Consider the following 12125-nt stretch of genomic DNA (forward strand, 5'->3'; position numbering starts at 1 on the left):
AACAGTGAGAGAGTAGGAAAGACTTCCGGAAATTAAAAAATTATTGTCCAAATTAAAAAAAAAAAAAACCCACAAAAGACCTGAAGGAATAAGGAAAAGAAACCACAAAGACTCACTGGAAAAGGGACTGAGCAAAGTCTGACCAGGAAATGGAAGCCCAGAAGAACGCCTTTTGAAGGTCTTACAGCGGCTGACAGGGAGAACCTGCCCCAGGCAAGCCTGGATCCTGTCTCAGTCCACAGCCACAGCTGTTTCTCCCTGGGTATCCCAAAGCAGTTCACTAGTTCAGTGGACGATTATATTCACAGAAACAGTGCCACTAAAACTTTCACTGGCTTCAAACTTTCAGAACCAAACCACATACCAAGCACAGAAGTTCTCCTCCTGTTTCATGAGCAAGAGGAGTACAGCTTATAAGGATTAAACAAAAAGAGGTTGCTGGCAAAGTGCCAGGCAACTCTATTCCCACCTAGGGATGCTGGGAGCCACCTCAAGGGAAGATGCAAAGTTCATTCCCGCCTCTTGCCATGGCCATTCATCTATGGGGACAGTGGCATCAACACAGTGACATTCTTGAGGTCAGATCTAAATGTGGATGCACCGGAATTAATACAATAGGGAACCCTCGTTAGAGAACTGAGTAGACATGGCAAGTTCAAGATTAGGTCCAAGGGCCTTGGAAGAAGCCTGAGAAACCCAGGGGCTTGAAACTTAAATTGCTTTCTATTTATAGTCAGCCTTCCTCCTGTCAATGAGCAGTTGACACCAAGTCAAGAGGACTAAGGAACCATGAGAGGGGAAGGGGATGACAGATCCATAGGGCAAGCAGGCTGCGCCCACTGTTCTTCAACAAGAAGAAAACAGTAAATGATACCAAAGTTAGGTACATGTACAGAACTGGAAAAGCACACCTGGAGGGGGTGGCACTAAAGGAACTTGCCCCTTGGTCTTATTTCATCCCTTCAGGACTGCTTTGATGGTTCAGAGTCATTGTCAGCTTGACTGGCTTTAGAGTCACCTAGGAGACACCCCCACACACACCTCGGGCATGTCTGTGAAGCAGTTTCCAGATTGGTTTAACTGAGAATGAACACCATGTGCTGAATGTGGGCAGCACCGCCCCTTGGGCTAGGGTTGTGGACTTAATAAAAAGGGAAAAGCAAGATGCCAATACTTGAGAGGCAGAAACAGATGGATCTCTGTGAGTTCAAGGCCAGCCTGGTCTACAGAGCAAGTTCCAGGACAGTCAGGGCTACACAGAGAAGCCCTGTCTCAAAAAAACAAAAACAAAAAACAAAAATAGAAAAAACAAGAAAGCAAGCTGAGTGCCATCATTCATCTCTGTTTCCTGACTGTGGGTACAATGTGACCAGTCTCTGTACATACCAGCTACCACGCCTACCTTGCCATGATAGACTGGCCCCTAAAACTGTGAGCCAAGGCAAATCCTCCTTCCCTTAAAGTACTTTCCCCAGGCATTAGGTCACACCTAGTACTGCTGCTTAGTTTTGACCATGTTCATGTGGGGCCTTCATAATGATGAATTATTCCCATGATAGTGGTCTGGTGTGGCAGCCTCCTGCCTCAGCTACTGCCTGCATGCACACTGATGGCCAAAATCTGAACAGTATGGGAGTAGAAGGGCGCAACACCTTTTCTTTGGGTGACATAAAGTTGCAGATGTCACCCCTGCCTTATACAAGCCTCAAGACCAGAGGAGACTGGACAGGACCTGAGGTCACGCACCTGCTCAAGGACACGGGACAGGACCTGAGGTCACGCACCTGCTCAAGGACACTGGACAGCACCTGAGGTCACACACCTGCTCAAGGACACTGGACAGCACCTGAGGTCATGCACCTGCTCAAGGACACTGGACAGCACCTGAGGTCACGAACCTGCTCAAGGACACTGGACAGCACCTGCTGTCACGCACCTGCTCAAGGACACTGGACAGCACCTGAGGTCACGCACCTGCTCAAGGACACTGGACAGCACCTGCACTCACACACTTGCTCAGCATCTTTCCCCACATGCTCACACACTCCCTGCTGGCTCTTTCTGGGAAAACTTCTCAAATCTACTGTTTGCACAGAACCTCTGCTTCTAGGAACATGTGACTAATGTGGAAAGGCCTGATGGGTAATGATAATAAAAGAAGATCAGGAAACAACCCAGAAAGTCTTAAATTCATAAAGCTCATGGAGAATAGATCATGTTCATGTTTTTCAATCTAATGCCTACCAGGTGTCTGTGCAGAGGGAGGGCAGAGCTACCTATTGTCACAGACAAATGCAGTTGAAATGGTCTGCTTTTGTGAAGCTCTACATCTCCCTCATCATTGTGGTTTATATCTGCTGTGTGTTTTCAAATTTGAATCCCATTGTGAGGTATGAAGAGGGAGGAAACTTAGTCCTGTGGTGTTTAGGTGGGGCCTCTGGGTGGTGATCAGGATTAGATACAGTCAATGGGGTGGGTCCTGTGACTGAGTATTGGTAGCTTTTCAAGAAGAGAAAGGGAGAATGAAGAGATGGCTTACTGGTTAAGAGCACTGGCTGTTCTTACAGAAGGTCTGGGTTCGATTCCCAGTACTCACATGGTGGTTCACAACCACCTGTAATTCCAGTTCCAGGGTATCTGATGTCCTCTTCTGGCTGCAGCAGGCACCATGAACACACAATGCACAGACACACACACAGCCTAAAGACCTATAGAAATTAAGAAGGAAGGGGAGGGGAGACCAGTCCTTGGAAGTCTGAGGCAGAAAGATCTCAAATCTGAGGCCAACCTGGACTACATAGCAAGTTCCAAGCCTTAGCTACTTAAGTAAGTGTGTAGCTACATGCCAATGCCTTGTGCCACTTGGGAACTCTGGCAGCATGAAAGCCATCCTCAGTTGTTTGCCCTTGACCTAAGGCCTCTAGAACTAGGAACCAAAGTAAATGTCAACCCCTTCAAGCCTACACACTCTGTGCCACTGTGCCATTTGCAGCAGAATAGAAGACAATGGCAGCCATGGAATGTTGTCCAGTACTCCACTTCTCAAAGGCTAGATGCCATCTTCATATACAGAGCTGCCAGTGTCAACATGGAATGGCCGATGGACAGCCACCTCTGGGATTGCCCTTGGAGCCTCAGCTGTTCTACAAACAAATGTAGAAAACACTACAAATGAGCCCACAGTCTATTCTTCCATCTTCCTATCAAACAGTGGCTCCTGAGACTAGGTCACGAGTGAGGAATAATGCTTTAGATAGTCTTGTCTTGTGAAGGGTTTCTCTTATTGTTTTCTTTTTTATCTTCCCTGAGAAAACAGCCTGACATCAGTAATAAGCTGGAGATGACAAGCTTACAGGATAAAAGGCCCCTTTCTTATACTTCCAAGCTTTGCTGATGGCTCCTGAGAGCAACCACGGGATTAGAGAGGAGAATGGGGGGGGGTAGGAGAGAGGCAAAACAGAGACCTTAACCCTGAGGTAGTGCCGAGTCTGATCTAACAAGACATTTTCCCATCCAAGTGTCCCCATCGGAGCCTACGAATATCTCCTCACTGCCTTATAGAGTTCTTGGGGACAGATAGAGAATTCATATTACTTTGTCATTGCAAGATTAAAATACCGGGCGGCAGTGGCACACACCTTTAATCCCAGTACTCAGGAGGCAGAGGCAGGCAGATCTCTGTGAGTTCGAGGCCAGCCTGGTCTACAAAGTGAGTTCCAGGAAAGGCGCAAAACTACACAGAGAAACCTGTCTCGAAAAACCAAAAAAAAAACAAAACAAAACAAAACAAAAAAAAAACAACAACCTTGAAATGTAGGGAAAATAAAGGACTTTCCTGAGGATACTCAGATAATCAAAACACCCAGGTTAGAACCCTGTGCTGTTTGGTATTTTGTTGATTTGACACATGCTGGAGTCATCTGAGGACCTCAACTGAAAAAAACCTCCATCAGAATGGCCTTTAGGCAGGTTCTGTGGGGGCACTTTCTTGATTACTGACTAATGTGGGAGGGCCCAGCCCACTGTGGGCAGCACCAGCCCTGGACTGCTGTTCCTGGCTTGTATAAGAAAAATCTGAGCAATGACCTTAAGGCAGTCTTCCTCCATGTTCTCTGCTGCAGGTTGCTGCCTTGAACTCCTGCCTTGATTTCTCTTCATGACGAACCACAGCCCATAAGCCAAATAGGCCTTTTATTCCTCAAGTTGTTTCTGGTCAGTGTTTTATTAATCACAGAAACCTTAACTAGGACCAACCCAGAGCTGCCTAACTTTTCCAAGTTCTTCTTTACTGAATTATCAATGTCTTGCGGGTATAAATTCATCAGTCTCTCCTTTTCTCCAGACAGGTCTTGGGAGGTGTGGTGGTTTGAATGAGAAATGTCGACCTTGAATTTGGGTATTACACTCTGTTCCCAGTAAGTGGTGCTGTTTGGGGAGGTGGTGTACATCACTGGGGATGGGCTTGAAGAGTTCAAGCTCTTTCTTTCTAATTCACATTCTCTTCCTGTTTGTGAATGAAGATGTGATCTCTTGGCTTCCTCCAGCTTTGAGTGTCAGAGCTTCCCCTGCCATTATGGACTCTCCTTCTGGAACCATAAGTCAAAAGCAATTCTTCTATAAGTGGCTTTGGGTCATAGAGTTTTATCAGAGCAACAAGTAACTAATGCAGAGGCTGGCTGAGATAATTAATGAAAGGCAAGCATTTAAACTTGAGCCCAGCGAAAGAAAACCTTTCAGTGACGTTGCTGTAGAGATCGCCCTGGCAGTGGAGGAGGGCTGGCATCCATAGAGACTGCTCCTGAAGATCTCCTGCTGGTGGTGGGTTCTGCTGCTGCTGGGTGGGGGGGTCACTGCTCAGGGATCACTCCTGAGGGAGCCGGTGGGGGGCACTGTTGTTGCTGGTGCTGTTGTTACTGATTTTGCAACCCCTACTGTAGCTGCTGATGCTGCTGTTTTTTCTGTTGTTATTGGTGTGGCGCTGTCACTGTTGATGTGGTTTCTGCTGCTGTGTTCGTGGTCCTTGCCACACTTTCAATCGTTGCTCATAGCCATTGCTCTGTGGCTGTGGTCACCGCTGTTTGTATCTGGAGTTTTCTCAGGCCCACAGCCGCTCAGACCCAAGTAAACACACAGAGACTTATATTACTTATAAACTGTATGGCTGTGGCAGGCTTCTTGCTATCTCGTTCTTATATCTTAAATTAGCCCATATCTATTAATCTATAAGTTGCCACATGGCTTGTGGCTTACCAGTACTTTACATCTTACTTCTCATGGCAGTGGCGGCAGCTGGCAACTCCTGGCTCAGCCTTCCTCTTCCCAGAATTCTCTTCTCTGCTTATCCTGCCTATACTATACTTCCTGCTTGGCTACTGGCCAATCAGCGTTTTATTTATCAGTCAACCAGAGCAACACATTCACAGCATCCCCAGCAGCTGTTTGTTTAGGTGATGCCACTGGCACTGTAACTGTAGTCACTAGTGATGTGGCCGTCAACATTTCCATCCGGACACATTTTCTTGTTATAGACTCACAAAGCAAACTGAGTTGAAGGTTGCCGTGACTCCTATCTGTGCAAGGAGAAATGCCCTCCCCACTTGTGGTTCTACCACAGAGGCCAGAGAATTCCCGTCTGCCTCCCAGATAGACATTTCTGAGCACGGCCAGTATTAAGGCATCAGGGCCTGTGGTGTCTGGGCCCATTGACCCTGAAAACATGGCAGCTTTCTAAAACTCTTCTGCCCCCTTCTGTCATCTTGCAACCTCAGCCCAGGACCCCATCTCATCTTCTCCCTACCTTCACCATGATGGTTAACATTACATTTAAAGTTTAGAGTTGCTATGCTTGAGAGACCAAAACGCAAAAACTGCCTCCAACATGTAAGCCCCTGGCTTGTACAGGTGGCTCCCTAGCTACCCACTTTCCTTTCCCCCCCAGATGTTGAAGACTATTCTTAAATTGACTGATGTTGTAAAATTTGCTGTTCCAACAAGATAGTAGGTCACAAAACTAACTGCTTTTTTCTGGTTTTGCAATCAAACTTGCTTTCTCTGCTTAAAAAGATGACTAGGACAACTGCAAGGCATATATGTTAAAATAAGACCCTGCCTACACGTAGGTAGAATACATGTAATCTTGTGGGGTTTGTCTTTATAAGCCCTGGGCTGATATGGCTAGGGGCTGCATCTTGGGGGTGTTCTCAGATGTAGTCCTGGCCCCATGTTGGATGCCAGTATCTAAATAACGAGTCTGTTCTTATTAAAATTGATTCATGGTCATGGTGAATCCCTGAGTGACCCCAGACCCATAATATCACTATCTCTCTCATTTCCTACCCCCATTGCACTTTCAGACTGTTCAGCAGTGCTAGGCTGCTGTAGCTGCTTTTCAGTGGTCACAGTTTGGGAGGCAGTTCCCTCCATGCTGCTGCCACTGCCGCTGCCTCCACCACCGCCACCACCACCACTGCCGCCACCACCACCACCACCGCCGCCGCCACTGCTGGCCTCTGGTCTTCAGGCCCACCTCTTTTGCAGCCATCACTGTAGCAGCCACTTCCTCACCTTTGTAGCATTGTTAATTGCTTAGCTTTACCTCTGCCTCTTTCCAGGACTGTGTGGCTCCAATGGCTACCCTCTCTGTGGCTCCACCCACTGGCTGCTCTCCTGGACCACACAGGCAGCCAGCTGTTCCATTGCTTCTGTAGCTCAGCATGCTAGTCCACCATAGATCAGCTGTCTCGGAAGCCTCTCTGCTTCATGTGACCACCTCAACCACTTCTACTAAAAATAGGCAATAAAAGACCACTCAGAAGAAGTCTTAAATGGGGCCATGGATAGCAACACCAGTGAAGGCAGTGCAGGAGGGTGGCTGAGTGAGCTGAATAGCCTGCTGTACAGCTGGAGAAAGAGCATTTGCATCCTGAACAGCCAACTTTTTATGCAAATAAAGGTTTGTATTTGCACCAATCATAGTGACCACTCTGCTAGGTCACAGGGAAAGTGCACCCCCTCTGGCCTGGGTGGAAATAGCTGCAGAGAAAGTGCCCTAAGTCTATTATGTAGATTCCTCAAGGTGTCTGTCCAATATTCAAGGTGGCAGCTACTGATATAAGGGTCATCTGGCTGGTGGTTTAACTAAAAATCCTTTTTCTCAAAGCAGCCAGAGCAGCAAAGGAGAGTCCAGTGCCTGCCAATGGGCAAGCCAAATCACCCTATTCCCTAGCATCTTTACAGGAAAATAGACAAGAGAAGGAATTCTCACAATAAGAACTAACAAAAAAAAAATCTTACTAACGGCACTAGCAGTGACTTAATGTTCAGTACCTACTTAGAGCCCCCTAGATGGGTGGGTCCTCTTCTGCTCAACCCCACTGTGCTGCAGAACCCATCTTAAACATCTACACCAAGCTGGGGCTGGAAACAAAGCAGGTGCTCAATAAATGTTTGCATGGCAAGTTGAGAGACTGATAACTAAGAATTATGCCAGCCTGTCTCCTCGGATGGAAAACATTGGTCAGAACTATGTAATTCAGAACTTCTCTAGAATGCATGATGCCATGGTGGGTATAGGACTGGGGGAACCAATGAACAGTTCTAAAAAGCCTTTCACTGTTGTGGTCTGTATATCCATACCAACTTCCTACCTTTATCTTTAATGTAACAAAATGTAACCTTACCTCATGGCGGTGCTGGGGTGGACAGCCAGCTTCCAAAGCTGCACATAAGGTAATTAACTCTGTGGTGCTTCCGTGTTCAAATGATACTTTGTCAGCCACGGAAGTCTGAAGGACTTTGGGGCCTGAGCAAGATTCTATGGGCTTTCCCAAAGGATGTAGTTCCTGTGAGGCTCACCCACTGAGTAGGTTAATGAGATTACATTGTAAATGGGAGATTGGCAAGAGGAGACACACATGTGCATATACACACATTTACACACACACGTGCACACACAATGCATGCATAACACACACATGCTAATTTGACCAACTATAGTAATCATTTCATTATGTGCCCCCAAAGCCCATGTTGTGTATTTTAAATATGTTCAGTAGCACATGGAGTAATCAATATCCCAGGTCTCAGCAAGCTCCTGGACTTGGAGTTGATTCCCACAGAGCCTTTTAGTACAACCAGAGCTTGAGACGGCGACTGAGGCCAGCATCCCGGGTTCACTTGCATAACGAAGGCAACACAGTGTTTCAAGCTGAGAGCCTTGCAAACACGTGTCTAAGGCATCATCCTCAAAGCAAATGCGGCTCTTGTCAGTTTCTTATCACATGGGAACTTCAGTGCCCACTCCAGGGATGCTTATCACTCATCTGTGTTGAATGGTTCCCACCTAGTGTGACGACCTTTGTTTGTTTTAAAGAAATGCCCTTAATAACTTAGAAACAATAAGATAAAGCATTTTATCTTAAAATTAAAACATTTGGATGAAAAAACATAAGAATTAAAAAGACAGTGATTATCCTGGGGAAATATGCTGGATTTTGATCCCATAATCATGAAGAGCTATTGTTCCAGATACAGAAGTCACCGTAGAGTTTTTCCAAGATGCTGGGAAGAGCAAAACTCTAGAGAGCAATGAGAGAAGAAATGGCTGCACAATTCATGAAGAAAGGAAAAGGTCTGAGTGTTGTGAACTGAGAAACACAAGTGAAAAAGTCTCCGACATTCAGTAGGAAGGACGAGGTCACCTCCCCACATCCAGGACACTTAAGCTGGACAGACAAGTGGTACAACATGAAGATGCTGAACCCAAGGCAAGGACAGTGACCATGAGGAAGGAGAGACCATGGATCAAGCCTACAACTGAGCCACCGTCTGTCTGGAGGGAAGCAGTCCCCCAGGCCTGTGTAAGCACTGAACTGGCTCCCCAGAGTCTCTCTGGATGCTTCTCTTGTCCTCATGTAATTTCTCCCTTGAGATTTCTCACAGCTCTCTGCTGAGCATTAAGGGTGCCTTCTGAGGGTCCCAGCACTCTGTCTGCCAATTCTGGCCAGCCTATGCTCCGTGAGGTCTGACCAGATCCCTCCTTTGCAGAAGGGCCTGGGAAGTCTCTCTCTTGGCAGACGGTGGCTCAGATCCTCTGTCTGAAGGGATCCCAGAGTGAATGACTCAGGTAGATCTTGGGTTAATGGTAGGAACTGATTGACAGCACACTGAACTCTGCTTTACTCCACCGAAGAAATCTGTAAAACGGAACTCGATGGATAAAGCCTTCAAGCTCTGAGCCACATCCTAGAACACACCCCAGAAATACTCACGTGGAGGAAAGAGCCCCCTTCACTCTTCTCTCACGTCCTTACAAAGTAATCCATTCCCTTGGGAGTCTGGTGTGCTAGCTAGTTTTATGTCTACTTGACACATGCTAGCGCCATTTGGGAAGAGGGAACCACAATTGAGAAAATGCAACCACTAAACTGGCTTGTTCTCAAGCTTGTGGTGCATTTTCTTGCTTAATGATTGATGTGGGAGGGGCTAGCTCACCGTGGATGCTGTCATCCTTAGGTAGGTTAGGCTGAGCAAGCCATAGGGAGCTTACATTTCCACATCACAGTCCATCATCAAAGGAAGTAGGCAGGAACCTGAAACAGAAGCCATGAGAAACTTCTTCCTGGCTTGCTTCCTTCCCCTTCCCTATCTCCTATGATTGTCCCTGCTCTTTGTCTCTCCAGGGCAAATAAACCTCCTTTGCACTGAGTGAGAACTTGGTCTTGGTATGTCCTGTGCTGATTTCGGTCCTTTCAGAGGCACACTGGTTAAATACTGTACAAAGACTATGAGTTCATAGGTGAGCACATAGGATGAGAACTGGGTTCTCCACCTAGAGCTGGGATCCTCATCACATGACAGGGTGAGAGATTGGCCCCAGGTGATCTCCAATGAGAGTTGTGTATTTGTTCTCCTGAGTTGTGACAAAGTCCCAGCTTGGAATTATGGGAATGAGGCTCCAAGGGCTGGAGTTCTGTCTGCGATGTCACTAAACTATGTTGAGGACAAATTTATAGGCAAATTATTATTTTCCAGAAATCCACCCATGTGGATACCACCCCGAGCTCCTCCAAACATCATAAGAAGTACTCATGGTCTCCTTGCTGAGGCTGGTGAAATCCTGGGCCAACCAGGGTCTCCCCGTACTACTCCCCTGCCTGCCACCCACTCATTCACCCAAGTAGCAGCAGCCAGTACACGGGGTCTTCCAGTCTCTGTGACTCACAGGGCATCAAAGGAAGATCTCAGATGTTGTCTCCAAAAATAATCTCTCCATTCATATAAGGAACAACTCTGAAGCCCACGGCCTCTCACAAGGGGCCAGTTCTAGAGAATTTAAGTTGCTTTCTGAGCTGGGAGGATTCTGAACATCTAGGAAGGCACATAGCTGGCAAAGATACATTCTCAATAAAAACAGTAGAGAAGGCCAGGTTCTGGGAAGGAGGGAGGAGCAGGCAAGACACAGACTGGAGCACGTTCTAGAAGGGGTACATACAAAGCCCACCCTGGGCCAGTCAGTGGGGATGGGTGGATGTGTGTGTAGGTGTGAGATTGCCAGGTATCCTGGGGGAACTCATGCCTGAGCCCTGGGGCTAAGGGTACAGTGACTGCAAAGGGGGTCTGTCTGTTCAGGTGGCCTGAGGGCAGTGCTGGAGTCCAGCTCTCCCCTACACAGCACAGCCCTGTGCTCAGCCAAAGGGGAGTCTGGGCTGCAAGGCCAGAGCAAGGGAACACAAACGGCAGAGATGATGGCTGGTCATGGGAAACCAGGCATGCAAATGCTGTGCCTCTGGAACTTGGAACCCGTGTTTCTCTCACACGGGAACTCAAATGTCAGCTGGGTGTGTGTGTGTGGGGGGGGGGGGGGAGACAGTCTAAAATCGCCGGGGTTTAAAGAAGCCACAAAGAGGCCACTGAATTGCATGGGCATGCCCGGCGGTGAGGTCAGCACTGTGGCCAGAAATGCAAGTAAAGATGTTAGAGAGAGAGAGAGGGCAAATATTGCAGCCTGCTCCAGGAAGCTGTCAAATGCCAGGCCCCCAGTGAAAGGCTGAGGCCACCCTCCATCTTCAAGGCTTTGTTTGCATCAGTTTAATCTGGGGCCAGCTCCATTTCATTATCCACCTCCTTATCCCCACCCCAGGAGGTTCAATTCTAGGCAACAATTGGGAATATGGTATTAACTGACTTTCAGAACAGCACAGCCAAATTAATAGCAGGAGCCAGGGAGCAGATTATTCCTCTTGGGATGCTCCTGGCATTTCACCCCCCAGTTTCCTAACTGGAGGGAGAGAGTGATTTTGCATAATTGGAAAATGAAATTGGAGATGGTGTAGTTTGGATCTTGAAGGTCAGCCGGGGACCCGTGTGTTGGTGCTGTTAGGGTGAGGAGGAACCTTTAAGAGGTAGAGTGCCCTCCCTTCCTCCCTTCCTCCCTCCCTCCCTCCCTCCCTCCCTCCCTCCCTCCCTCCCTTCCTCCCTTCCTCCTTTCCTGCCCTCCCTGACCAGACATTGACAGAAGACCCAGCAAGATTACCATTTCATCTGCATTTTTCACTTGGTATTTACCAGAGTATGCCATTAAATACTCATCAGCATAATTAAAAAGCTAGAAAGCAATGATAAAACTAACACATAACATTATATTATGTTACAGTACTGTCAGCACTGGTCTGTCAATTATATATCCAGGCAGCCACTGGCTGCTGTCCCGTAGTCATTAGCGTGTGGTGGGCACCCAAGGTGGCATTTTTGTCTGCAGCTCACACCAATACGTCCTCCGAGGAGCAGTTTCAGCCTCAGTGATGAAGGGTGGAGATGCTCATCCAGGGCCCCACAGCCCATCACAGAGGTATGCAGAGCCCTAATCCAAGCCTGTCTCTGGACAATGGCCACCTGAGCACCCTTTCAGCCTCAGGGCTTCTTCATGCACTGATTTAAAACACTTACAGTTTTCCTAATACTGTCCTCAACCAGGGTACCATTGGTGACACAGTCTCCAGTTACCTCAGGGAAAAGGACACCATTTTAAGTAGATACTTCGTGTCTGCTTCATTATAGTTAATAAAGTTTTATTCAAAGCCCAGCCAGCCATTCCATGCATTTAAATTGATGAACAAGGACATTAA

Source organism: Peromyscus maniculatus, chromosome 10 (assembly GCF_049852395.1).
Source record: "Peromyscus maniculatus bairdii isolate BWxNUB_F1_BW_parent chromosome 10, HU_Pman_BW_mat_3.1, whole genome shotgun sequence".
NCBI lineage: Eukaryota > Metazoa > Chordata > Mammalia > Rodentia > Cricetidae > Peromyscus > Peromyscus maniculatus.